Source organism: Bos grunniens, chromosome 10, assembly GCF_055505025.1.
Source record: "Bos grunniens cultivar Pamir isolate PY7600 chromosome 10, Bosgru_T2T1.0, whole genome shotgun sequence".
In the NCBI taxonomy this organism is placed as follows: Eukaryota; Metazoa; Chordata; class Mammalia; order Artiodactyla; family Bovidae; genus Bos; species Bos grunniens.
In genome coordinates, this window is record NC_141174.1 from 75,116,788 (window position 1) to 75,144,751 (window position 27,964).

Consider the following 27,964-nt stretch of genomic DNA (forward strand, 5'->3'; position numbering starts at 1 on the left):
GGCGACCGCCTTATGTCTCACAGCTCGGCGTCCGCGTACTGCCTGCGTTGGGCAGGGCTGCCTATCGGTTGTAAGGACTCCTTGAGCCATGCAGACTCGGGTCACAAACTTATAAGAGCCCAACTAGACCTGGCTAGGGACGGGCAGTGAGAACCTGGAAAGCTGGGACACGTGTCTCTTTTTCCTGTCTTTCTATTTCTCTCTTTTCCTCTTTCCACTGCTTGAGAGAACAAAGGAATACATACCCTTTATTCCCAAACTCAAACTATTCCTGGAAAACTCATAAACCGTTGTCGTCAGGTTGTGGTGAGATCAGGGAATTGGGTAGACTTTGAGATCCACACCCAGTGACACAATCAGAAAGATAATTCTTGTGACAAAAAGGAAATAAAAGCCTCATTGCTTTTGAAAAGAATTTGCCTTCAGTTCACCCTGCTTTAGGGCTCTCCTGCATCTTTGTCAGTCACCATATCTTGAAGGTAATGGAAACAATGGCAGGTCAATGGGCTACTGGGTCATTGAGTAATAATAATCTTTTACTGGAAGGGAGACCAGGCAAAAGTCAGGAGTCACTAATAGCTAGACCCCCTTCCCTCCCTTCTTGCCCCATAATCTACCCACTTACATCCCTGCCTCTGTCCTTATGTCAACTACAAATTGTCAACGGTATTTGCCTCCTGCCTTTGTTGATATTAAATCTTGTGCTGCTGTAGCAGCTGACCTTCAGCACACCCTGAATGGAGTTAAGAGTGGAAAGTGAGGCAGTGTGTGCTCCAGGGAAACTGGTGGAGCAGGTTTTTAGGTAGGTAGATATTTTCAGGAACTTATTTTATGATCCTAATCCTTGCATCTTCTCATATCTAGAAAAGCACTAAATCCTTCATAGTGACATCAGCTCCTAGCAGAAAATCTTTTGTAAGTTAGGTGCTTGATTGTATTGAATTCCCCTTTCACCAGAATCACATATAATGACCTCCTCCCGCTGCCTCTTTGGAGCAGTTTCTCAGAGCTATCTGAGGTGCTGTATCCTGGGCTACGATCCTGATTTTTCCTCAAATAAAACTTAACTCTCAATTCTCATGTTGAGCATGTTTTTGAGTCGCCACTTAGGATTCATGTTGTGCATGTTTTTGAGTTGCCACTTAGGAGGGCAGCCAGCATTCTCAGAGAAATATCCTCAGTTCAGTTCAGTTCAGTCGCTCAGTCGTGTCCAACTCTGACCCCATGAATTGCAGCACGCCAGGCCTCCCTGTCCAATACCAACTCCCGGAGTTCACTTAAACTCATGTCCATCGAGTCAGTGATGCCATCCAGCCATCTCATCCTCTGTCGTCCCCTTCTCCTCCTGCCCCCAATCCCTCCCAGCATCAGAGTCTTTTCCCATGAGTCAACTCTTCGCATGAGGTGGCCAAAGTACTGGAGTTTCAGCTTTAGCATCATTCCTTCCAAAGAAATCCCAGGGCTGATCTCCTTCAGAATGGACTGGTTGGATCTCCTTGCAGTCCAGGGGACTCTCAAGGGTCTTCTCCAACACCACAGTTCAAAAGCATCAGTTCTTCGGCGCTCAGCTTTCTTCATAGTCCAACTCTCACATCCATACATGACCACTGGAAAAACCATAGCTTTGACTAGATGGACCTTTGTTTTAGGCGATATTTATTTCTTATAGATTTTTAGAGACGATTCCATATCTATTTAATTTTAACAATTTACTTTTTCACCTTTTTTGAGATATTAATGCCATGTATGTAAGTTTAAAGTGTACAATGTGATTATTAGATACAGATATACATTTTACCTATTATTTAAGGGAAAACAGGTTCTGTATGTTTTGGCTTTTCCAAAATAGTTTCAATATTTTTATAATTTCATTTTTTTAAATTAAGGCAATTCATTAAAAGCATAATTGCACATAAGTTGCTTTTTACGCTTCTAATATTTTCAATTTAGTTCAGTTGCTCAGTTGTGTCTGACTCTTTGTGACCTCATGGACTGCAGCACACAAGGCTTCCCTGTCCTTCACCATCTTCTGGAGCTTGCACAAATTCAGGTCCATCGAGTCAGTGATGCCATCCAACCATCTCATTCTCTGTCATCCCCTTTTTCTCCTGTGCTGCTGTAGCAGCTGAACTTCAACACACTCTGAATGGAGTTAAGGGTGGAAAGTGAGGCAGTGTGTGCTCCAGGGAAACTGGTGGAACAGGTTTTTAGGTAGGTAGATACTTCAGGTAAGAGGATGGCTTAATCTTTCCCAGCATCAGGGTCTTTTCCAATGAGTCAGTTCTTCGCATCAGGTGGCCAAAGTATTGGAGCTTCAACTTCAACATCAGTCCTTCCAATGAATATTCAGGACTGATTTCCTTTAGGATTGACTGGTTGGATCTCCTTACAGTCCAAGGGACTTTCAAGAATCTTCTCCAACATCACAGTTCAAAAGCATCAATTCTTCGGCACTTGGCCTTTTTTTTTTTTTTAATAGTGAAAACTTTTATAGTTGGAATTAGCCAGCTGGACTCAGTTTAGATGATCCCAATTTTGTTGGCAACATCCAAAGCATCATAGTCAGGAGCCAGTCAAACATATGCCTTCTCTCCATCAGGCCTGATCAGAGTATTGACTTTAGCCACGTCAATGTCATAGAGCTTCTCCACAGCCTGTTTAATTTGGTGCTTTTTGGCCTTGACATCCACAATGAATACCAGTGTGTTGTTGTCTTCTATTTTCTTCATGGCTGACTCGGTGGTGAGGGGGAATTTGATGATGGCATGGTGGTCAAGTTTGTTTCTCCTAGGGGCACTCTTCTGAGGATATTTGGGCTGCCTCCTGAGCCTCAGTGTTTTGGGTCGCCGGAAGGTGGGTGACGTCTGGATCTTCTTTTTCTTGTGGCCGTGGACACCTTTCAACACTGCTTTCTTGGCCTTCAAAGCCTTTGCTTTGGCTTCAGCTTTAGGAGGGGCAGGGGTTTCCTTCTTTGCCTTCGGCGCCATCTTCATGAAAAGGGTTTCCACTTAGCCTTCTTAATGGTCCAACTCTAACATCCATACATGACTACTGGAAAAATCATAGCTTTGACTATATGGATCTTTGTTGGCAAAGAAATGTCTCTGTTTTTTAATATGCTATCTAGGTTTGTCATAGCTTTTCTTCCAAGGAGTAAGCGTCTTTTAATTTCATGGCTGCAGTCACCATCTGCAGTAATTTTGGAGCCCAAGAAAATAAAGTCTGTCACTGTTTCCCCATCTATTTGCCATGAAGTGATGGGACCGAATGCCATGATCTTCACTTTTTGAATGTTAATTTTTAAGCCAATTTTTTCACTCTCCTCTTTCACCTTCATTAAAAGTTTCTTTAGTTCCTCTTTGCTTTCTGCCATAAGGGTGGTGTCATCTGCATATCTGAGCTTATTGATATTTCTCTTGGCAATATTGATTCCAGCTTGTGCTTCATCCAACCCGGCATTTCACATGATGTACTCTGTGAAACTCTAAAAGTTTTACCCTTCTGTAACTCTAGAAGTTAAGTAAGCAAGGTGACAATATACAAGCTTGATGTGTTCCTTTCCCAATTTGGAACCAGTCCGTTGTTTCATGTCTGGCTTTAACTGTTGCTTCTTGTCCTACATACAGATGTCTTAGGAGGCAGGTAAGGTGGTCTGATATTTCCATCTCTTAAAGAATTTTCCATAGTTTGTTGTGATCCACACAGTCAAAGACTTTAGTGTAGTCAATGAAGCAAAAGTAGATGTTTTTCTGGAATTCTCTTGCTTTTTTATGACCCAGTAGATGTTGGCAATTTCTGGTTCCTTTGCCTTTTCTAAACCCAGCTTGAATATCTGGAAGTTCTTGGCTCATGTACCGTTGAAGCCTAGCTTGGAGAATTTTGAGCATTACTTTGCTAGTGTGTGAGATGAGTACAATTGTGCGGTAGTTTGAGCATTCTCTGGCATTGCCTTTCTTTGGGATTGGAGTGAAAACTGACCATTTCCAATCCTGTGACTGCTGCTGAGTTTTCCAAATTTGCTGGCATATTGAGTGCAGCACTTTAACAGTATCATCTTTTAGGATTTGAAATAACTCCTTTGAATTATTTGAAATAATTCCAGCTGGAATTCCATCAGCTCCACTAGCTTTGTTTGTAATGCTGCTTCCTAAGGACCACTTGACTTTGCACTCCAGGATGCCTGGCTCTAGATGAGTGATCACATTATCGTGGTTATCTGGGTCATTACGATCTCTTTGGTATAGTTCTGTGTATTCTTGCCACCTCTTCTCAGTATCTTGTGCTTCTTTCAGGCCCATGCTGTTTCTGTCCTTTATTGTGCCCATCTTTGCATGAAATGTTCCCTTGGTGAGGATCAAAGTCTAGTTGAAGTTGACTTGTCTGGCATCTCGGACCCATTTGAGTCTAATCAGTTTCTGTTGTGTCCTTGGGCTATGTCATTCTTTCAAAGAGTGTGCCTTGCCTCCTTCCCTCCTGTTTCAGCTTGACTGGGGAAGGATCTGCATCTAACCCCCTTCAGTTGGTGGCAGAATTAATTTTCTTGAGGCTGTACAATTCATGGCATCTTGATTCTTATAGCCAGTGCAAGAGAGAGAGAATCTCTGACCTCCGGGCTCTCTTTTAGGTTAGCCCACCCAGGACAATACTGCCATTGGTTAACTCAAAATCAACTAATTAGGGATTGTGGTCCTTAACTATATCTGCAAAATCCATTCACTTTTTCGTTATGGTGTAACACAATCGTGTAAATGATAGCACATCACTTTTGCCATATTCTGCTGTTAGAATCAAGTCGGGACATGCACAGTGAGGAGGAAGGGATCATAAGGCCACCCTAGAGTGTGTTTACTATAGACACTAAGTGATTTTGGGTTCATTATGAAACATATTGTCCAGTATGTTTCACTGTTGTAGAGAAATATACTTATTTTTCCTGTAAAAGTAAAATTTTTCTCTCATTCAGAATTTATTGTTCAACCATCTCACACTCACTATTATTGTTGTCACTAAGTCATGTAGAGCTCTCTGCGACCCCACAGACTGCAGCATTCCAGGCTTCCCTGTCCTTCACTAGATCACACTCACAATTACATGAGCTGTACTGAAATCCAGATGTAAACAAAAGCTCTTAGAGCATAACAAAAGCAACATTAAGTAGAGTGAGTTCTATAACTACTTCAAGAGCAAATTCCCTAAAGAAGGTCATTTGAGGTAGATCTTGATATATAAGTAGTGGTTTGTAAAGAAGTTGGGAAAGAACAGGTCAGACAGAAAAGGAGCTCTTCCTCTGGGACAGGAGAAAGTTAATGAGGGTTTGAACACACCCATATGGTCAGACTGCTGGGAGATTGGGGACGAAGGTGGAGACTGAAAGATATTGTGCAAAACTGTTAAAGCAGTCTAACTGATTTGTGTTTGTTCCTACCTCTAGTAAAGAGTAGTTCAGTTCAGTCACTCAGTCGTGTCCGACTCTTTGCGACCCCGTGAATCACAGCATGCCAGGCCTCCCTGTCCATCACCATCTCCTGGAGTTCACTCAGAATCATGTCCATCGAGTCAGTGATGCCATCCAGCCATCTCATCCTCTGTTGTCCCCTTCTCCTCCTGCCCCCAATCCCTCCCAGCATCAGAGTCTTTTCCAATGAATCAACTCTTCGCATGAGGTGGCCAAACTACTGGAGTTTAAGCTGTACTCAAATAAGGACACAGCAACTTTCAGTGGAAGTTCTACCAGTTCAGTTCAGTTGCTCAGTTGTGTCCGACTCTTTGCAACCCCATGAACTGCAGCATGCCAGACTTCGGAAGTTCTATAGACATCTACATAGTAATACCTATAATCACACATTTTGTGTGACTGGAACCTCATTGTAAATGGACCTGATCTCAGACTTCCAGCCTCCAGAGCTGTGAGAAGATACCTTTCTGTTTCTTAAGCCACCCTTGTTATTTTGTTATGGTGCCTGAACTAAGACATTCTTACCATATTGTTTATCACAAATCTACTATTTAAACATGAGACTACTACCACAAGGGCTGGAGATAAAAGGGTGCTTGAAGTAATCTGAGATGATTCTGAACCTTTGCAAACTTACTTTCTAAATTAATGAGAGTTGGTAATTGTGTAACTGGGAGTTTTTTTGAGTTAGATTCCATGCAGAGTGTGGTGTTCATCAAAGGATAAACGATAAAAATGTCCAACTTGTAGTTTAAATAAATATTTTTAAAACTCAAAAGTAACCTTAGCAATTGTTTAAAACTTGGACCCATAGGGTATTTTTTTAGAGTATTTTATCTTTGACATTGTTCAGAATTTCTGGTGCATAGTGATAATAAACTACTGAGTAAGTTTTGGCTGGTTTTATTATTGTTTTTAAATTTTCTACAGACAATGCATACTCTTGTTGCCTACATGTGGGACTGACCCTGTCTAGCAACCTGCTCTTGGTTCCCTACTGACTCCATGATCTCTTAGGTGCTTGTTTCACAGGTTAAGAACCACTGGTCTAGCTTGGGAGACTTGCAATATCTGGGGTTGACATGATTTAAACATATTCATTGTGAGGCATCAGCCAAATCCAGGTGGGACTGTGGATCTGGGGCTCAAAGATGGAGATAAAGATTTTGGAGTAGTGTGTGCATCTGGTAGAGAAATCAAGATTAAGAGTGTGCGATCAGATGTATTTCTATTTGCTTCAGTTCAGTTCAGTCACTCAGTCGTGTCCAACTCTTTGCGACTCCATGAATCGCAGCACGCCAGGCCTCCCTGTCCATCACCAACTCCCGGAGTTCACTCAGACTCACGTCCATCGAGTCAGTGATGCCTTAAATCACTTAAATCTATTTGCTTCAGAGGTGCCTTAAATCAAGAAAGAATTCTGATCATTATCTTTTCTGTTTTCAATCTAGTAAAATAAATATTTATTAAGCTACACCTATGGGATGGTGCAGTGGTAAAGAATTCGCTTGCCAATGCAGGAGACTCAAGAGACTGGTTTGATCCATGGGTCAGGAAGATCCCCTGAAGTAGGAAGTGGCAATCCGCTCCAGTATTCTTGCCTGGAAAATTCCATGGACTGAAGAGCCTGGATAGCTACAATCCATAGGGTCGCAAAGAGTCGAACATGACTGAGCCACTGAGCACACACATACATCTGTTAGACACCATGTTATCTATCTATCTATCTATACATGGGTGTGTTGAACACAGTCTCTATTGTGATTGTGGAACTTGAATTCCAGCTTCCCAGTTCTGTCTTATTCTTCAGTCAGGCTTTATATTAAACCATTTTACACAATCTCAATAAGCAAGAAGTTCATTTAATACCAAGGCAGATCCTTTTTTTAAGGTAGCTAACAGGTGGGACTTCTCCTTGATAGGGACAGCACAGTTCTTATGTCTTCATTTTAGGTTCACATGAAAAGTCCTTGGAGTGATTAGACACTGGAAAAAAAAAATCACAGTTAAACTTTAACATATTCAAGAATATTCAAGACAGGTTTAAGATGAGAAAAAAAGTTTCAAAAGGGGAGCTTACTGCTTAAGGGCACATGTGAGCAAGGGGAAAGAGGTGATTCCATCTCTGTGGTCCTGAGTGTACCATAGTGCTGAGTGTACCTATGTTTAATAAATGTTTTCTGGTGTTTGAGAGTCTCAAATTTTTAATAAATCAATAATTGTTGCAAATCTCAGACATCTCCTATTCCTCCATGAGTCACTTAAATCCAGGGACCTGGAATAATGGCCATCAATCACTACACCTGAGTGACTATGTTGAGATCTGCATTCACAGTGAGCTTTAGAGAATACTAGGCCACTACACTGGAGAAGGAAATGGCAACCCACTCCAGTGTTCTTGCCTGGAGAATCCCAGGGATGACGAAGCCTGGTGGGCTGCCGTCAATGGGGTCGCACAGAGTCGGACGTGACTGAAGCGACTTGGCAGCAGCAGCAGCAGCAGGCCACTACGTGGGGGCTTCCCTGGTGGCTCAGATGGTAAAGTGTCTGCCTGCAATGCAGGAGACCTAGGTTCGATCCCTGGGCCGGGAAGATCCCCTGGAGAAGGAAATGGCAACCCACTCCAGTATTCTTGCCTGGAGAATTCCATGGACAGAGGAGCCTGGTGGGCTACAGTCCCTGGGATCGCAGAGTCAGACATGACTGAGCAACTTCACTTCACGCCACTACATAGAAGAATATCTTTAGCATTTAAGCAGATACCATTGCTATCTGAGCAACCAGCCTTCGTGTTATATTTGCATTAATCCTTCCTGAAAATAATGGTATAAATCTGAGTTGCTGGAGTGAGACTGGGTCAGAATAAAGTAAAGTCTTAAATTTGGCATCACCAATAGTTACTGCTGTCGAGTCACTCCTTTGCTTGAGGCACATACCCCTACTCTTCCTCACGTGCCCCCTGTCTAGTGTTAGCTGCTCCTGCAGCCACTCCCTTCTGTTAATACCATCCTAAGCTTGCCAATTTTCTGGTGATAATTGAAAAGTTCTGTTTCCTGCCTTCATTTTCACTTAGAAATACCGTTTAAATTTTGATGAAATATTTAAGAACTAGCAATGATTAATGGGAGAGAATTAGGTTAGGTACTATGTGAGGCAGTAGTGCAATGTGTGAAGAGGCAAAGCAAAGCATGCATTCAATATTATCATATCCATTAGGCCTAGCACAGTGTCTGATGGAAAGTACTTCGTAATTATTACTGTTGGCTAAATGCATAGTAGTATTTATTGCTTTTTCATGCCAGAGTTTGAAAAATTACCTTGTGGCTTACAATCAGAAGACATAAAATAGAATATAAATGATCAAAGAATTAGAGGCGTAGGAATCAAAACAGCAGAATAGGAGGACATGGAACTCACCTCCCCCCACAAACACATAAAAAATCCATCTGTATGGGGAACAGTTCTCACTGAAAACTAACTGGGGACTAGCAGAAAGCTTGCTTGCTTCCATAGCAGAGTGGGGCAATTCCTTGGTGGTCCAGTGGTTAGGACTGTCTGTTTTCACTGCTGAGGTCTGGGTTCAATCTTTGGTCTGGAAACTAAGACCCACAAGCCACACAATGCAGCCAAAACAAAAATAAACGAAACCAACAAAGCAGGGTGGAGAAGGACCGACTAGTTTCAATGACCACCCTGGCACATCCTGCAACCTGAACCAAGTGAATGCTCCAGCACCATTTGCCTTGCGTTGCAGCTCCACACTGGAGTGAGGGTTGCCATAACAGAGGAAAAACCCTGGCCATGAGGTGCCATGGTGGCTCAAATCCTAAGCAGAGTCTGAACAGGGAGGGCCAGCCATTGTTGGTAACTGCACGGCAGCCCATCAGAAGCAGACCACGTCTCTGATGGTGCTAGACCACCTCTGCCATGCCCCACTCTCGATGAATACCCACACTGGGTCCTCTTACTCCAACGCTGCTCCCCTCTGAGGCTGAGGGTGCTGTCGTTGGGAGGAAGCAGAACATACACTTAAAGAGAACAGAGCCAGCTGGGACCAGACCCTCAGAGTTTCAGCTCCAGAAACTTGGGACCTGACCCAGCCCGGATAGGGTAGTGACAGCCACTAAACAGAGGGGCAGAACCACTTCCCACCTGGCTCAGACCCTAGCCCTTCCATCGCCAGCCCCACCTTCTACCAAGGTGATAGCTGCCAGCATACCCTGAGGAAGATGTGGCCTCAAATCCAGCTCTCTCACCAAAGCCATTGGGCACAAACAGGCTGTATAGAGAAGCTCCTGTATAAGGACCCCCTTCAAGACTAACAGTTAACTGTTTCACCTTATTTCATAGAGTCAGAGAAAGACAAAAAAAAAAAAAAAATGAGAATAGGGAGGGCAGGGGAATGAATGATGGAGTTCAGAGGATTTTTCAGGCAATGAAACTACTCTGTGCGATACTAAGATGGTAGATACATGTTATTATAAAAAGATTAAAAAAAGGTACATGCTCAAAAAAAAGAGAGAGAAAACAAGAATTTTTTTTAATTGAAAGAGCAAGAGAAAAGCCCTGAAAAAATAAACTAATGAAACAAATAAATGATTTACTAACTAAAGAATTCAAAGCATTAGTGATAAGAATTCTAACTGAATTGGAGAAAAGAATAAATAAGCACAGCAAGAATTTTAATAAGGATCTAGAAAATGTAAAAAAGAACCAGTGAGAGCTGAACATGAAAACTGAACTGAACTAAAACACACTAGAAGGAATAAATAGGAGACTAGGTGATACAGAAGAACACATAAGTGATTTGGAGGATAGAACAATGGAAACTAGAATAGCAGAAAGAAACACACACCAAAAAAAAAAAAACCAGAAAGAGTTTAAAGGATCCTTCGAAACACAAGCATATCAATATCTGTATGGGACCCAGAAGGAGAAAAGAGAGACAGAATGGGGTCAAAAATTTATTCAATGACATTAGGACTGGAAACTTCCCAAGCCTAAGGAAGGAGACAGATATGCAGGTATAGGAAGCACAGTAGTAGTAGTAGTAGTAGTAGTAGTAGTAGTAGTTAAGCGGCTAAGTTGTGGCTGACTCTTCAGTGACCCCATGGACTACAGCCTACCAGGCTCCTCCTCCCTCCATGGGATTTTCCAGGCGAGAGTACTGGAGTGGGTCACCGTTTCTTTCTCCAGGGGATCTTCCCAACCTAGGAATTGAACCCGGGTCTCCTGAATTGCAGGCAGATTCTTTACCAACTGAGCTATAAGGGAAGCGCTATAGGAAGCCCGGCTGCTGCTGCTGCTGCTGCTGCTAAGTCGCTGCAGTCGTGTCGGACTCTGTGTGACCCCATAGACGGCAGCCCTGGGATCCCGTCCCTGGGATTCTCCAGGCAAGAACACTGGAGTGGGTTGCCATTTCCTTCTCCAATGCATGAAAGTGAGAAGTGAAAGTGAAGTCGCTTAGTCGTGGCCGACTCTTCGTGACCCCATGGACTGCAGCCTACCAGGCTCCTCCTATCGGCTGCCTTCTCCGATAGGAAGCACAGAGGGTCGCAAAGAAAATAAACACAAACAGACGCATACCAAGACACATCATAATCAAAATGGCAAAAGTTAAAGACAGAGAATCCTAAAGGCAGCAAGAGAAAAACCAAAGAGTCATACATAAGGGGATCCCAAAAGAAAACTCAAATTCCAACGCTTAATCACCAAAAAAAAAAAAAAAAAAAAGGGAATCCCATCAGACTAAGCAGAAACTTTGCAGACTCACCTCATATACCTGTCAGAATGGCCATCATCAAAAAATCTACAAATAAATTCTGGAGTGGGTGTAGAGAAAAGGGAACCCTAGTACACTGTTGGTGGGATTGTAAAATGGTACAGCCACATGGAAAACAATCTGGAGCTTCCTCAAAAAACGAACAGTAGAACTACCATGCTGCTGCTGCTGCTAAGTCACTTCAGTCGTGTTGGACTCTGTGCAACCCCATAGACGGCAGCCCACCAGGCTCCCCCATCCCTGGGATTCTCCAGGCAAGAGTACTGGAGTGGGTTGCCATTGCCTTCTCCGAGAACTACCATATGATCGAGCAATTCCACTGCTGGGTATACATCTGAAGACAATGAAAACTCAAATCTTTTTGCTTTCATTTTTAAAACTAATTTATTTTTAATTGAAGCATAGTTGATTTACAATGTTTATTAGTTTTTGACGTACAGCAAAGTGATTCAGTTACATATGTTCTTCATTGTCTACTGAGGGACATTTTAGCTACTTCCAGGTTTTGGTTTTATAAATAAAGTTATTACGAACATTCACATACATGTTTTTGTGTTGACATAATTTTTCACTTCTCTGGGATAGATGCCTAGGAGTGTGATTGCTGGTGGGGTTGTATGTTTAGCTTTATAAGAAGGTGCCTAACTGTTGCTGTCCATTTTACATTTGTACAAGCAATGTACAAGAGATCCAGTTGTTCCACATAACCTCATTAGCATTTGGTCTTGTTGCTATATTTTATTTTAGCTCTTCTAGTAGATGTGTGGTCATATCTTATTTTGGTCTAAATTTGCATTTCTCTAATGACCAATGATGGTGAACATCTTTTCTGTTGTTTGTTTTTAATCTTTCATCAAAGACTTCTTTCTTCTGAACCATGATAACTGATTGAGACCACATGTTCATTTTTAAGCTTGGTCCTAATGAAAATCCCTCCTCTCTTTACTCTCCATGGGAGGTGGTTATTTTTCATCAAAGTCTTTGCACTCCCCTTTGCTCCAGCACTGCCTGGGGTGAACACTAATAAGGCTATTAACGACAAATTATTTTCTGAATAGAAGCCCTGTGTTTGGAGACATTGCCTCCAGGTGACAAACATTGTTACAGTGAAGGCATGAGTTGGTACGTGTTTGGAATACATTATCTCTAGATGTTTTTGATTCTAACTAGATTTCATTTTTTGTTGTTTTGTTCAGTCGCCAAGTCATGTCCAACTCTTCGAGACCCCATGGACTGTGGCATGCCAGGTTTCTCTGTCCCCCGTCATCTCCTGGGGTATGCCCAAGGTCATGTCCAGAGGTTATTTTATACAGTAGGGCACAGATCAGCCTCAGTAAGAAGCTCCATGATAATACTTGGGAGTTAATCTTTAGAATGAGACCAGTATGCATTTAATTCTTGGTTTTGCCATTTCTGAACTTGGTGACTTTGGGCAAGTTATTTAAACTCTTTAAGCATTAGTTTTCTCATACAGAAGATGCGGATAATAATGGCAATTACCTCATAGGATTTTTCTGAAGATTATCTGTTTTAGTCATCTATGGTTGTGTTACATATCATCCCAAAGCTTAGTCCAACGAGAATTATTTATTTTTCATGATTCTGTGGGTTGACTGATGCTATAGACTGAATGTTTGTGTTCCTTCAAAAATTCATGTGTTGCAGCCCCAGCCTTCAATGTGCCAGTATTAGGCAGTGGGGAATTTGGGAGTTGATTAGGTTATAAGGGCAGAGCCCTTATGAATGGGATTAGCACCCTTAGAAAAGAGACCCTGGTGAGCTCTCTTGCCCCTTCCACTACGTGAGGACACAATGAGAAGAATGCTGAATATGATCCAGGTTCAGGCTCTTGCTAAACACCAAATCTTGATCTTGGGCTTACTAGTCCCCAAAACTGTTGTGTCTTTTTAGACATTATTTCTATGACACATTTTTCTTTTTTAAAAGGTCTAGACCAAGCATTTTGTAAAATTCTCAGGTTCTTGATTTGTTTATTTCTTCATGATGCCACATCATTTGTTTTTCTCTCCCCTGTATTTCCTGTACACTTCATCGGGAGGTTTAGAGGCTTGGTTATATTCATTTTAACAGTTTCGACAAGAATATGTCATAGTTAATGTTGTGTATTTGATATTGTGTCACCTAAGGAAACAGTAATGTCAGGTTGTTCCAGTGTTAGTGAGAGTTAAGATGGTGAATACCAGACCACATATTTTCATCTTTATAATCAGTAACTAATTGGTTGTTTTAGACCAGTTAGTTATTGCTGCATAACAAACCATTTCAAAATTTAGTGGCTTAAAACAAGCGATTATTTAGCTCATGACTTCTGGGGATTTGAAATTTGAGTTTGGAAAGTAGTTATCCTGGTTTCAGTTTGATTTCTTCATTTATCTGTGGTCAGCTGTGGTTTGGCTAGGTGGCCCAGCTCCTGGGTGTTGATGCTCTGTTGCCAGTGGCACCTCAAGTCTCTCAGTAGGCTAGCCTGGATTATTCTCATGACACTGGTAGGGATCCAACAAAGCAAGTGGAAATATGTGAGGACTAGGCTAGGAACTGACATACTGTCACTTCCTCCACATTCCATAGATCAAAATAAATCACAAGTCCAGCTGAGAAGCATGAAAGTGAAAATGTTAGTCATTCAGTTGTGAGCGACTCTTTGCAACCCCATGGACTGTATATAGCCCGCCAGGCTCCTCTGTCCGTGGAATTCTCCAGGCAAGGATACTGGAGTGGGTAGCCCTTCCCTTCTCCAGGGGATGTTCCCGACTCAGGGATGGAACCCGCATCTCCAGCATTTCAGGCAGATTCTTTACTGTCTAAGCCATAAGGACTCAGTTGAGATGCATAGGATAGGGAAAATAGATTCCATCTCTTTATAGGAGACCATCAAAGTCACATTGCAAGAGGTTTGGTTAACAGAAGAACTGGGACCATTTTTTAACATCCACTGATGATTCCCACCTGAATCAGTTATCACATTGTGACAAAAGAATGATTTCTTAATAATTTCTTCTATATTTTGTCTCTAGCATTCATCTTTAAAAAGTCTTCCTTTATTTTCCTTTTCTCTCACTTTTGAGCTTTATTATAGATAACATTTAAATCATTACGTAAAAAACATATATTCATAAAAATTCAAGCAATACAGAAACACCTAGAGTAGGAAGTGAAAACCTTCTGTAGTCCTTCTTTCTAGAGGAACACATTGTTACAATTTTGTACACATTTTTTCATATGTATATATAAATTTGTGTATGTATGAGAAACAACAGAGAAGGCAATGGCACCCCACTCCAGTACTTTTGCCTGGAAAATCCCATGGATGGAGGAGCCTGGTGGGCTGCAGTCCATGGGGTCGCTAGGAGTTGGACACAACTGAGTGACTTCACTTTCACTTTTCACTTTCATGCACTGGAAAAGGAAATGGCAACCCACTCCAGTGTTCTTGCCTGGAGAATCCCAGGGACGGGGGAGCCTGGTGGGCTGCCGTCTATGGGGTCGCACAGAGTCAGACACAACTGAAGCGACTTAGCAGCAGCAGCAGCAGCATGAGAAACAAAAATGAGATCTTTACACAAAACTCAAGATTTCAGATATTTTTGAAATATCAAAATAAGCATATTACATTAATTAAACTACTAATTAAAAACAACAAAGTGGCAAAACACTTTCCTCAAAACTTTTTTTCTTCCTACATTCTTTGTTTTTCTTGGAAAGGTGGATTGTAAATACAGTATTGTAAATCCACCAATCACCACTTCTACATCTAATTAGCCATTAAGTCCTATTTAAATCCTGTTACTGTCTTTGGATTACATCTTCAACTTGGCCCCGTAGCTACTCCTCAATTTGCTGACTCCTGTCATCCCCAACTTCACCTCCTGCTGCTTGATCTTTCTGCCTCAGTCATGTCAGATTTCTTTCAGTTCCTTGAACTCACCACACTCTTAATGCCTCCTAGACTTTGAACATGTGGTTCCACCTCCTGAAACACCCCCTGCTTACCTTCCCTCCAGCCCAGCCATGCCTGACTACATCATTTTTAGTTTAGATACTACTTCTTCAGGGAGACCTTCTTTCACTCACAAACTGATTTATATTTTCCTGTTTTGTTTCCTACAGTACTTGAAATTAATGTTTTCATTCATGGTCAGATTATAAGTGTCAAAGGGTACAGTAACTGTGTCTCTACTGTCCACCGTGGTATCCTCAGGGCTGGCATAGCATTTGGCACATCATAGGTGCTGAGTAGGCTTCAGTGGTAAAGAATCCACTTGCAATGCAGGAGTCGTAGGAAACGCAGGCTCAACCCCTGGGTCCAGAAGATCTCCTGGAGGAGGTCATGGCAACCCACTCCAGTATTCTTGCCTGAAGAGTCCCAAGGACAGAGAAGCCTGGTGGGCTACTGTCCACAGGGTTACAAAGAGTTGGATATGATCAAAGCAACTTCACATGCATGCAGGTACTGAAAATATGTTTATTTAATGAAAGAAAATAGAATGGTATTCTGAAATATTGGGAACTGATACTGAGTAGGGCCCTATGGAGCTCCTGGACACAAAAGCTGTTTTTCTGTGTCCCCCATTTCTTTGATTATGGGAAACTGCCTACATTCAGCCTCCATGACCTTTGCTGAGTTCAACTGGCAGATTCAAACAGTTGTTAATTAGAGAAGGGAGAGGATGCAAGATCAGGGATAAACAAACAGTTAAGAGGAGTAATAGTGCAGCCTTGGGGCAAGGTCATGGTTCTCTATCAAGGGATGCACACAACGTCTTTGAGCTGTTTTGTAAATACAAAACCTCTACCACTTGGGAGGAGTTAATGGTTAACTACAGTATGTTGTCCACAAGCATGGAGACCTCAGATTGGTTGGAACCAGAAGGTTGATGATGCTGACTCCTACTTAACTTCACCACCAATCAATCAGAGGAATGTCTATGAACTGATCACACCCTCTTTGAACCATTACTATAAAATTTCTAATTACCCTCTTCAAATGGGGACACAGTTGTGAGAACATTGGGCCACTGTGGTCCCCTTGCCTGGCAAGCAATAAAGCTATTCTTTTGTACTTTTCCCAAAACTCTGTCTTTGAGATTTAATTTGATTTTGGGGTGCAGAGGCTGGATTTTGCTTCATAATCAGTGTCACAATCCTGTTTCCAATCATTTCCCTCCTCCCTAACCTTTCAGTTTCTGCACCTGTCAGTGTTCTGCCTAGATCCTCTTGGATCCTTGATAAAACTGCCTGCTTTTTATTAGCCAACACCTGCAGCTCTCTTAGGAGTACTATCCTTGGGTGATTAGAGTTGCTTTTTTTGAGGTATAACTGACAAAAATCCTACATACTTAGGATATACAACACGGTAATTTTTAATTTTAATTTAAACAACAATTCAGATATACATAGAAATTATTCTTTTTTTGTTGTTGTTCACAATTAAACAACATGATTTTGATAGGGACAGAGTGGGATAATCAAATAGTTAGCTCAGAAATCCCATTAGAGGATTATAGATAAGAGAGGGAATTTTAGGGGGCCTTGGGGAACCACAGTAAGTTAATAATCACTTAAGAAAGCAAGTTTGTTAAACCACAAAACCAAGCAGACTTGCTTAGCAACAAACCATGCAGCATAAGCATGAGACAGGCCGCCAAACAATAAAACAATGGAAACATGAGACCCCCATCCCACCCAATGGGCTTGGTAAGTTAATGACCCCTAGGACATGCTCTCTGCTCATATAAAAAAATAATTTATGGAAAGACGACATTTCAAAGTAAAGACCTTCATTGTACTGAGATTTGAAATAATTTTTCCATAGGCCATGACAGTCCTGGCTTAATAATGTAGGAGTAAAAAAACTCCCCTGCCCTACCTGGAGGAGGAGCTGATGATAGAAGTATGGTATCTACTCAAGAAAGAGGAAGAAGATGGTCTTTCCCCCCTCTCTACTCTTCCTTTGATTATAAAAGTGTAACCCACTATGTACACAGGACAGTGCAATGCTCACCTCCCCACATGTAAGCCTCATAAGCATCCTATTCTAATAAATTCCTATTCTAATAAATCACTTCTTATCTATTACTTTGCATCTCACTGAATTCTTTCTGTGCTGAGACATAAAGGACTGAAGCTCCCCTGAAATGCTACCTGGTAGTTTCAATTTGATATACATATATATTGTGCAGTGATTACCACAATCAAGTTAATTAACATCCATAGCCTCACAAAGTTAGCCCTTTTTTGTGTGTGTGGTGAGTTAAGATCTACTTAAGATCTACTTTCTTAGAAAACATCAAGTACAAGGTACAGTGTTATTAACTATGGTCACCAAGATGTATGCTATATCTCTGGAATGCAATCATTTTATAAGTGAAAATCTGTACCCTTTGACCAACATCTCCCCACCTCCCCCAGCTCCCAGTTTCTGGCAACCACTGTTCTATTCTCTGATTCTGTGAATTCAATTTTTTAGATTCCACATGTGAGATCATCAAGTATTTGCCTTTCTATGTCTGGCTTATTTTGCTTAGTATAACTTCTAGGTATATAGCCAAAGGAAATGAAATCATTATTAAAGCTGCCTTGCTGAGGGAAAGGCAAAAGGAATTGACCAGGAGTTTACATTCCTCCTACACCAACTCACCCAGTCCTCAACTGCTGCAGAAGTATGAAAGCCCCACTCCTTTGACTCCAAGTTGGGATAAACTCTAAACTCTGAGCAAGAATCTACATTCCAGAGGTCTCCTGCAGAATCTGGCTGAAGTCCAGACTTTGCATGACATCTCACCCTCTTCTGTCTTTCTTCCTTCTCTTTCCTGTTTCCCCAGCTCCCTTACTAGTTTCTCTTGGAAGGGTTTTATTCCTACCTTTCTTTCTTTTCAAGAAATCAGGAAATATTGCTCCCATGAGCCACTTCTAAATTTAATTTTTAATAAAGCTATAATTGGCACATAGCATTGTTTTAGTTTTAGATGTTCAACATAATGATTTTTTAAAATTGAGGCATAATTGACATACATTATATTAGTTTCAGGTGTGCAACATGATTTGATGTTTGTATAGGTGTGAAATTATCATTACAGTAAGTCTAGTTAACATCCTTCACCTCAGTTCAGTTTAGTCACTCAGTCGTGTCTGACTCTTTGTGACCCCATGGACTGCAGCATGCCAGGCTTCCCTATCCATCACCAACTCCTGGAGCTTACTCAAACTCATGTCCTTTGAGTTGGTGATGCCATCCAACCATCTCATCCTCTGTCATCCCCTTTTCCTCCTGCTTTCAATCTTTCCCAGCATCAGGGTGTTTTCCAATGAGTCAGTTCTTTGCATCAGATGGCCAAAGTATTGGAGTTTCAGCTTTAGCATCAGTCCTTCCAATGAACACTCAGGACTGATCTCCTTTAGAATGGACTGGTTTGATCTGCTTGCAGTCCAAGGGACTCTCAAGAGTCTTCTCCAACACCACAGTTCAAAAGCATCAATTCTTTGGTGCTCAGCTTTCTTCACAGTCCAACTCTCACTTCCATACATGACCACTGGAAAAACCATAGCTTTGACTAGATGGACCTTTGTTGGCAAAGTAATGTCTATGCTTTTTAATATGCTGTCTATGTTGGTCATAACTTTTTTTCCAAAGAGCAAGTGTCTTTGAATTTCATGGCTGCAGTCACCATCTGCAGTGATTTTGGAGTCCAAAAAAATAAAGTCTGTCACTGTTTCCATTGTTTCCCCATCTATTTGCCATGAAGTGATGGGACCAGATGTCATGATCTTCATTTTCTGAATATTGAGTTTTAAGCCAACTTTTTCACTCTCCTCTTTCACTTTCATTAAGAGGCTCTTCACTTTCTGCCATAAGGGTGGTGTCATCTGCATATCTGAAGTTATAGATATTTCTCTAGGCAACCTTAATTCCAGCCTGTGCTTCATCCAGCCCAGCATTTCTCATGATGTACTCTGCATGTAAGTTAAATAAGCAGGGTGACAATATACAGCCTTGACATACTCCTTTCCCGATTTGGAACCAGTCTGTTGTTCCATGTCCAATTCTAACAGTTGCTTCTTGACTTGCATGCAGATTTCCCAGGAGGCAGGTAAGGTGGTCTTGTATTCCTATCTCTTGAAGAATTTTCCACAGTTGTGATTCACACAGTCAAAGGCTTTGGCATAGTCAATAAAGCAAAAGTAGGTGTTTTCTGGAACTCTCTTGTTTTTTTGATAATCCAATGGATGTTGGCAATTCCTTCACCTCATATAGTTATGATTTTGTGTGTGTGTGATAAACTTTTTTTTTCTATTTTTCTGGTTACTATTGGCATGTGAGATCTTAATTCCCCAACCAGGGTTTGAAATTGAACCCCCTGCAATGGAAGTGTGGAGTTATTAAGAAATTCTTTGGGCTGCCAGGAAAGTCCCTGATTAAAGTTTTAAGATCTACTCTCAGCAACTTGCAAATACTAAAGATGATTAATTAATTGTTAACTCTAGCCACCATGTTGTACTTCATATCCCCAGGACCTGTTTATCTTATAACTGGAAATTTGTGCATTTTGACCACCCTTATCAATTTTCCAACCCTCCTACCCCCTGCCTCTGGAGACCACCAATCTATTCTCTGTACCTATAAATTTCATTTTTTTTTTGATTCCATATACAAGTGAAAATATACAGTATATATATTTTTCTCATTCTGACAAATCACTTTGCATAATGCCCTCAGGGTCCATCCATGTTGTTGCAAATGGCAAGGTTTCCTTCCTCTTAAATGATTTCATAACATTCAATTGTACACATATATATCACATTTTCTTAATTAAAAAATTGTTTTAAAAATGTATTTGGTTGCACCAGGTCTTCCTTGAGGCACATGGGGTCTTTGCTGTGGCATGTAACATCTTCAGTTGTGGCATGCAGGATCTAGTTCCCTGAGCAGGGTTTGAACTCTGGCCTCCAACACTGGAGACACGGAGTCAGCCCCTGGACCACCATAGAAGGCCCTATATCACATTTTTTAAATCCATGCACCTGGTGATGAATACTTAGGTTGTTTCTATATCTTAGATATTGCAAACAATGCTGCAATGAATATGGAGTACAGATATCTTTTCAAGATAAGTGATTTCATTTCCTTCAGATAACTATCCAAAAGTGGAACTGCTGGATCATATGATAGTTTAACTTACAAAAAAAATGTTTTTTTTTGAAGTCAACAACTTTATTGGAAATCACATGTCTCATAGAAAAAGGAAATGTAGCACCAGGTCAGGTTGTGTGAAAAAAATATGTATATAAATTTGTCATGGTTTCTCTATCGACAACTGAGGCAAGCTCTGCCAGGTATCAGGTGCAGCAGTTGCCCTTGTCTGAGGCCCCTTTGCAGATGCAGCTCTGGGCACACTCGGCACAGCCCACGGGGCAGTAGGAACAGCAGCTCTTCTTGCAGGAGGGGCATCTGCAGACCTCGCAGGTGCAGGAGCCAGCATAGCTGCAGGAGCCGCCAGTGGGGGCAGGAGCAGTTGGGGTCCATTTGGAAGAAAGGTGAGGTCCGAGGTCCAAAGCAAGTGTAGAAGCACATCCCCTGGTCCAGTGGGAGGTGTACTTTAAAATTTTTGAGGAAATGCCACATTGAGTTTTTTTTTTTTTTATAGCAGTGTGCACCAATTTACATTCCCATCAACAGTGCACAGGGTTCTCTTTTATCCATACTCTCATCAACACTGGAATACATTTTCTTAATAAATCATCTGAATATGAAGTTTTGTCTCAGTCTGCTGCTTCTGACTCAGGGCACTTGACCTTCCTTTGACTTCTTCCTTTCTTCCTTCTTTCATCCAGGTCTATCTTCAGGTACCATCCTCTCTTTGAGGCTTTCCTGAACCCTAATATAAAATAACCTCCCTCTGCTCTTTCCATCCTAATCTTGTTGCCTTCCATCTCAGTAACTTGCTCCATTTCTCTTTCATAGCACTAAGGACTCTCTGAATTACATACTTATCTTTGTGTTTTGACTATTTCCCTGGTGGCTGCTTCATGAGGGCAGGAACTTTGTCCTTTTTCTTATTGTTGCTCTGGAACACAGCCCCTAGTGGCACTCAATAAAAATCACTTAAATGAATTATTACTCTTTACTAGAGCAGGGAAATGTAATAGTAGAAATTTGGGATCAAAAGAACAAGATACAAATTCTACTGTTAAAATTTATATTTTCCTGAAAATTTTATATAATCTTTAGAACTTTGCATATTTCTTGGTTTTCTCTTTTTTCATTTTGCAACTATTTTTCAGAAATAAATATTTTAATTAGTGTCATATAGCCTCCTCATAGGAACTTCAAGTTCTTCCTGAGACCTTAACACCATTTTGGATGGTACAAATGAAAATAATTTGCAGTGAAATAAAGAATGGAATGATAGCTGTAGTCCTTGTTTTCTGCAAGCAAGCTCTATAATCTTGGCCATCATACCCTTTTTGTGAAATGACTGGGTTGGGCTGGGTCAACTGTTCTCAAACTTTTGTGTGCCAGGTAGATGAAAATTTCCTGACCCAACCTAAGAATTTTTAATCCAGGAGGTCTGGGGTGGCCCTCAGCAATCTTCTATAAACATATTGAAAAACAGAATATTGCCTGCCATATCAGTAACAAAGGATGTCACAGTCATCAGTGATTGTAGCCACCAGCTGTGGTGAGCTAGTGAGCCCTGAAGGTACTCAGGAAGGAGACAAAGAACAGATTGCAGCCACTCCCCATGGCAAGCCCTGAGGAAACGCGAGATATGAAAACACAGGCCCCTGGCCCCAGATAGCTGAGGTGCACTTCAAAGGAACGATTTCAGTATCTAGTCTCTTGTATCTTCCCATGCATAGAAAAGCACCAAATTCCTTAACTTGACATATTTGGTTGTCTTTCAGTTCAGTTCAGTTCAGTCGCTCAGTCGTGTCTGACTCTTCACGACCCCATGAATAGCAGCACACCAGGCCTCCCTGTCCATCACCAGCTCCTGGAGTTCACCCAGACTCACGTCCATCGAGTCAGTGATGCCATCCAGCCATCTCATCCTCTGTCGTCCCCTTCTCCTCCTGCCCCCAATCCCTCCCAGCATCAGAGTCTTTTCCAATGAGTCAACTCTTTGCATAAGGTGGCCAAAGTACTGGAGTTTTAGCTTCAGCATCATTCCCTCCAAAGAAATCCCAGGGCTGATCTCCTTCAGAATGGACTGGTTGGATCTCCTTGCAGTCCAAGGGACTCTCAAGAGTCTTCTCCAACACCACAGTTCAAAAGCATCAATTCTTCGGCGCTCAGCCTTCTTCACAGTCCAACTCTCACATCCATACATGACCACAGGAAAAACCATAGCCTTGACTAGACAGACCTTTGTTGGCAAAGTAATGTTTCTGCTTTTGAATATGCTATCTAGGTTGGTCATAACTTTCCTTCCAAGGAGTAAGCATCTTTTAATTTCATGGTTGCAATCACCATCTGCAGTGATTTTGGAGCCCCAGAAAATAAAGTCTGCCACTGTTTCCACTGTTTTCCCATCTATTTCCCATGAAGTGATGGGACCGGGTGCCATGATCTTAGTTTTCTGAATATTGAGCTTTAAGCCAACTTTTTCACTCTCCACTTTCACTTTCATCAAGAGGGTTTTTAGTTCCTCTTCACTTTCTGCCATAAGGGTGGTGTCATCTGCATATGTGAGGTTATTGATATTTCTCCTGGCAATCTTGATTCTAGCTTGTGTTTCTTCCAGTCCAGCGTTAATTAACAAAAATCTTTTGATGTTCAGACTTCTGCCCTTTGTGGCAAAACTCCTATATATCCTGGCTTCCCCTCACCTCTTCGGAATAATTCTCTCAGGGTTATTTGAGATGCTGCCTCCTGGGCTTGAAGTCCTAAAAATTCCTGTCAAGCATAACATAACTTTCAACTTCAAGGTTGCGGATAGTTGTTTAGTGTACAATACCAAAACCAGGTGACTTAGAAAGTGTCTGTAAACCACACTTTTAGAAAAAACTAGGTAAGATATTCATTTATTATGTCCATCATTCCACAAACATTTATTGAGCATCTACTATGTGCTCTGCTATGTGTTCTAGAGCCTGTGGATATAGCCATGAACAAAATAAACCCATCTATAGTCATCTGGAGCTTCATTCAAAAGTCTGTGCATGAGTGTGTGTGTGTCTGTAGGCCCTAACTTTGCTCACTCCCTCCTTGATCCCTGCTCCCAGGGCCATGAGGGCTTGCTGGGTGGGGGCAGCCCCCAAAGAGGGGGAGCAAGTCTGTGAATATAAATGTCCTGGGCCAACTGGGAGGAAGGGGAGACAGCCGGATGGTGTTCAAAGAGGAACAGTAGTGGAAAAGCTCAACATGGAAAATGCCCGGGAGGAGAATGAAGGAGGGGACCAGGCCTCTGTGCAGAGTAGAAAGGAATCGTGTCATTTGGGAGCAGGGTCAGGCCAGAAGCCTGAAGCAATTCAAGCTGGGGCAGGACTAGGTGACTTGTCCCTGGTTTTGACAGGCCATATCCAGCAGGCATAGTGATCACAATAAAGTGGGAGAGGATGTGGACAAGTACATAGGGCAGATGAAGGAAATCAGGAGAAAGATTAGGGAGCAGCAGTTGGTACAGTTTTCAACTTCTGACCCTGACAGTCATCATGACTTCTGCCTTATACCTAAGAGTGCTAACTTTCCCCCTGAGGTTATAATGAGGCTTCTGCTGTACAATTTTGTAGCTCTGTCATCAACCAGAACACCTGACCTGCCTCTTGAGAAATCTGTATGCAGGTCAGGAAACAACAGTTAGAACTGGACATTGAACAGACTGGTTCCAAATAGGAAAAGGAGTACGTCAAGGCTGTATATCGTCACTGTGCTTATTTAACTTATATGCAGAGTACATCATGAGAAACGCTGGGCTGATGAAGCACAAGCTGGAATCAAGATTGCTGGGGGAAATACCAATAACCTCAGATATGCAGATGATGCATCTTATGGCAGAAAGCGAAGAACTAAAGAGCCTCTTGATGAAAGTGAAAGAGGAGAGTGAAAAAGTTGGCTTAAAGCTCAACATTCAGAAAACAAAGATCATGGCAAGTGGTCCCATCACTTCATGGCAAATAGATGGGGAAACAGTGGAAATAGTGAGAGACTTTGTTTTTTTTTGTTTTGTTTTGTTTTTGCGCTCCAAAATCACTACAGATGGTGACTGCAGCCATGAAATTATTTTTATTTATTTATTTTTATCTTAATTGGAGGCTAATTACTTTACAATATTGTGGTGGTTTTTGCCATACATTCACATGAATCAGCCATGGGTGTACATGTGTTCCCCATCCAGACCCTCCCTCCCACCTTCCTCCCCATCCCATCTCTCAGGGTCATCCCAGTGCACCAGCCCTGAGCACCCTGCCTCATGCATTGAACCTGGACTAGCAATCTATTTCATATAAGATAATATATAAGTTTCAATGCTATTCTTTCAAATCATCCCAGCCTCGCCTTCTCTCACAGAGTCCAACAGTCTGTTTACATCTGTGTCTCTTTTGCTGTCTCTCATATAGGGTCATCGTTACCATATTTCTAAATTCCATATATATGCATTATTATACTGTATTGGTGTTTTTCTTTCTAGCTTACTTTGCTCTGTATAATAGGCTCCAGTTTCATCTACCTCATTAGAACTGATTCAAATGTATTCTTTTTAATAGCTGAGTAATGTTCCATTGTGTTTATGTACCACACCTTTCTTATCTATTCATCTGCCGATGGATATCTATGTGGCTTCCATGTCCTGGCTATTGTAAACGTGCTGCAATGAACATTGGGGTACACGTGTCTCTTTCAATTCTGGTTTCCTCGGTGTGTATGCCCAGCAGTGGGATTGCTGGGTCGTATGGCGGTTCCATTCCAGCTTTTTAAAGAATCTCCACGCTGTTCTCTATAGTGGCTGTACTAGTTTGCATTCCCACCAACAGTGTAAGAGGGTTCCTTTTTCTCCTCACCCTCTCCAGCATTTACTGTTTGTAGACTTTTGGATAGCAGACATTCTGACCTGCGTGAGGTGGTACCTCACTGTGGTTTTGATTTGCATTTCTCTAATAATAAGTGATGTTGAGCATCTTTTCATGTGTTTGTTAGCCATTTGTATATCTTCTTTGGAGAAATGTCAGTTTAGTTCTTTGGCCCATTTTTTGATTGGGTCGCTTATTTTTCTGGAATTGAACTGCAGGTGCTGCTTGTATATTTTTAAGATTAACCCTTTGTCAGTTGCTTCATTTGCTATTATTTTCTCCCATTCTGAAGGCTGTCTTTTCACCTTGCTTATAGTTTCCTTTGTTGTGCAAAAGCTTTTAAATTTAATTAGGTTCCATTTGTTTATTTTTGCTTTTATTTCCATTACTCTGGTTGGTGGGTCATAGAGGATCCTGCTGTGATTTATGTCAGAGAGTGTTTTTCCTATATTTTCCTCTAGGAGTTTTATGGTTTCTGGTCTTACATTTAGATCTTTAATCCATTTTGTGTTTATTTTTGTGTATGGTGTTAGAAAGTGTTCTAGTTTCATTCTTTTACAAGTGGTTGACCAGTTTTCCCAGCACCACTTGTTAAAGAGATTGTCTTTTCTCCATTGTACATTCTTGCCTCCTTTGTCAAAGATAAGGTGTCCATAGGTGTGTGGATTTATCTCTGGCCTTTCTATTTTGTTCCATCTATCTATGTTTCTGTCTTTGTGCCAGTACCATACTGTCTTGATGACTGTTGCTATGTAGTATAGCCTGAAGTCAGGCAGGTTGATTCCTCCAGTTCCATTCTTCTTCCTCAGGATTGCTTTGGCTATTCGAAGTTTTTTTAATTCCGTACAAATTGTGAAATTATTTGTTCTAATTCTCTGAAAAATACCGTTGGTAGCTTGATAGGGATTGCATTGAATCTATAGATTGCTTTGGGTAGTATACTCATTTTCACTATATTGATTCTTCTGATCCATGAACATGATATATTTCTCCATCTATTTGTATCATCTTTGATTTCTTTAATCAGTGTTTTATAGTTTTCTATATATAGGTCTTCTGTTTCTTTAGGTAGCTTTATTCCTAAGTATTTTATTTTTTCATCGCAATGGTGAATGGAATTGTTTCCTTAATTTCTTTTTCTATCTTCTCATTGTTAGTATATAGGAATGCAAGGGAATTTTGTGTGTTAATTTTATATCCTGCAACTTTACTGTATTCATTAATTAGCTCTAGTAATTTTCTGGTGGAGTCTTTAGGGTTTTCTATGTAGAGGATCATGTCATCTGCACACAGGGAGAGTTTTACTTCTTCTTTTCCAATTTGGATTCCTTTTATTTCTTTTTCTGCTCTGATTGCTGTGGTCAAAACTTCCAAAACTATGTTGAATAGTAGTGGTGAGAGTGGGCATCCTTGTCTTGTTCCTGACTTTAGGGGAAATGCTTTCTATTTTTCACCATTGAGGATGTTTGCTGTGGGTTTATCATATATGGCTTTTATTTTGTTGAGGTATGTTCCCTCTATGCCTGCTTTCTGGCAGGTTTTTATCATAAATGGATGTTGAATTTTGTTAAAGGCTTTCTCTGCATCTCTTGAAATAATCATATGGTTTTTATCTTTTAATTTGTTAATGTGGTGTATCACATTGATTGATTTGCGAATATTGAAGAATCCTTGCATCCCTGGGATAAAGCCCACTTGGTTGTGATGTATGATCTTTTTAATATGTTGTTGGATTCTGTTTGCTAGAATTTTGTTAAGGATTTTTGTATCTATGTTTATCAGTGATACTGGCCTGTAGTTTTCTTTTTTTGTGGCATCTTTGTTTGGTTTTGGTATTAAGATTATGATGGCCTCATAGAATGAGTTTGGAAGTTTATCTTCCTCTGCAATTTTCTGGAAGAGTTTGAGTAGGATAGATGTTAGCTCTTTTCTAAATTTTTGGTAGAATTAAGCTGTAAAGCCATCTGGTCCTGGGCTTTTGTTTATTGGAAGATTTCTGATTACAGTCTTGAGTTCTGTGCTAGTTAAGATTTTCTATTTCTTCCTGGTTCAGTTTTGGAAAGTTATACTTTTCTAAGAATTTGTCCATTTCTTCCAAGTTGTCCATTTTATTGGCATATAGTTGCTGATTTAGTCTCTTATGATCCTTTGTATTTCTGTGTTGTGTGTTGTGATTTCTCCATTTTCATTTCTAATTTTGTTGATTTGATTCTTCTCTCTTTGTTTCTTGATGAGTCTGGCTAATGGTTTGTCTATTTTATTTATCTTCTTGAAGAACCAGCTTTTAGCTTTGTTGATTTTTGCTATGATCTCTTTTGTTTCTTTTGCTTTTATTTCTGCCCTAATTTTTGTGATTTCTTTCCTTCTACTAGCCCTGGGGTTCTTCATTTCTTTCTTTTCTAGTTGCTTTAGGTGTAGAGTTAGGTTATTGATTTCTCTTCTGTTTCTTGAGGTAGGGTTGTATTGCTATGAACCTTCCCCTTAGCACTGCTTTTACTGAATCTCATAGGTTTTGGGTTGCTGTGTTTTCATTCTCATTCATTTCTATGCATATTTTGATTTCTTCTGTGATTTGTTGGTTATTCAGAAGTGTGTTGTTTAGCTTCCATATATTTGTATTTTTCATAGTTTTTTTTTTCCTTTAGTTGACATCTAATCTTACTGCATTGTGATCAGAAAAGATGCTTGAGATGATTTTG

The 27,964-nt window shown here is 40.9% G+C and overlaps 2 pseudogenes across 1 annotated transcript; both read right to left on the bottom strand.

The window, feature by feature from the left end:
* Positions 1–2,464: 2,464 nt before the first annotated feature.
* LOC147364845 (large ribosomal subunit protein uL23 pseudogene) lies at positions 2,465–3,827 on the bottom strand (annotated as a pseudogene). Its single transcript, XR_015135054.1, has one exon. The product of XR_015135054.1 is annotated as a large ribosomal subunit protein uL23 pseudogene (transcript).
* A 16,764-nt stretch (positions 3,828–20,591) lies between these two features.
* On the bottom strand, positions 20,592–20,778 carry LOC147364846 (metallothionein-1A pseudogene; annotated as a pseudogene).
* Between the last annotated feature and the right edge of the window lie 7,186 nt (positions 20,779–27,964).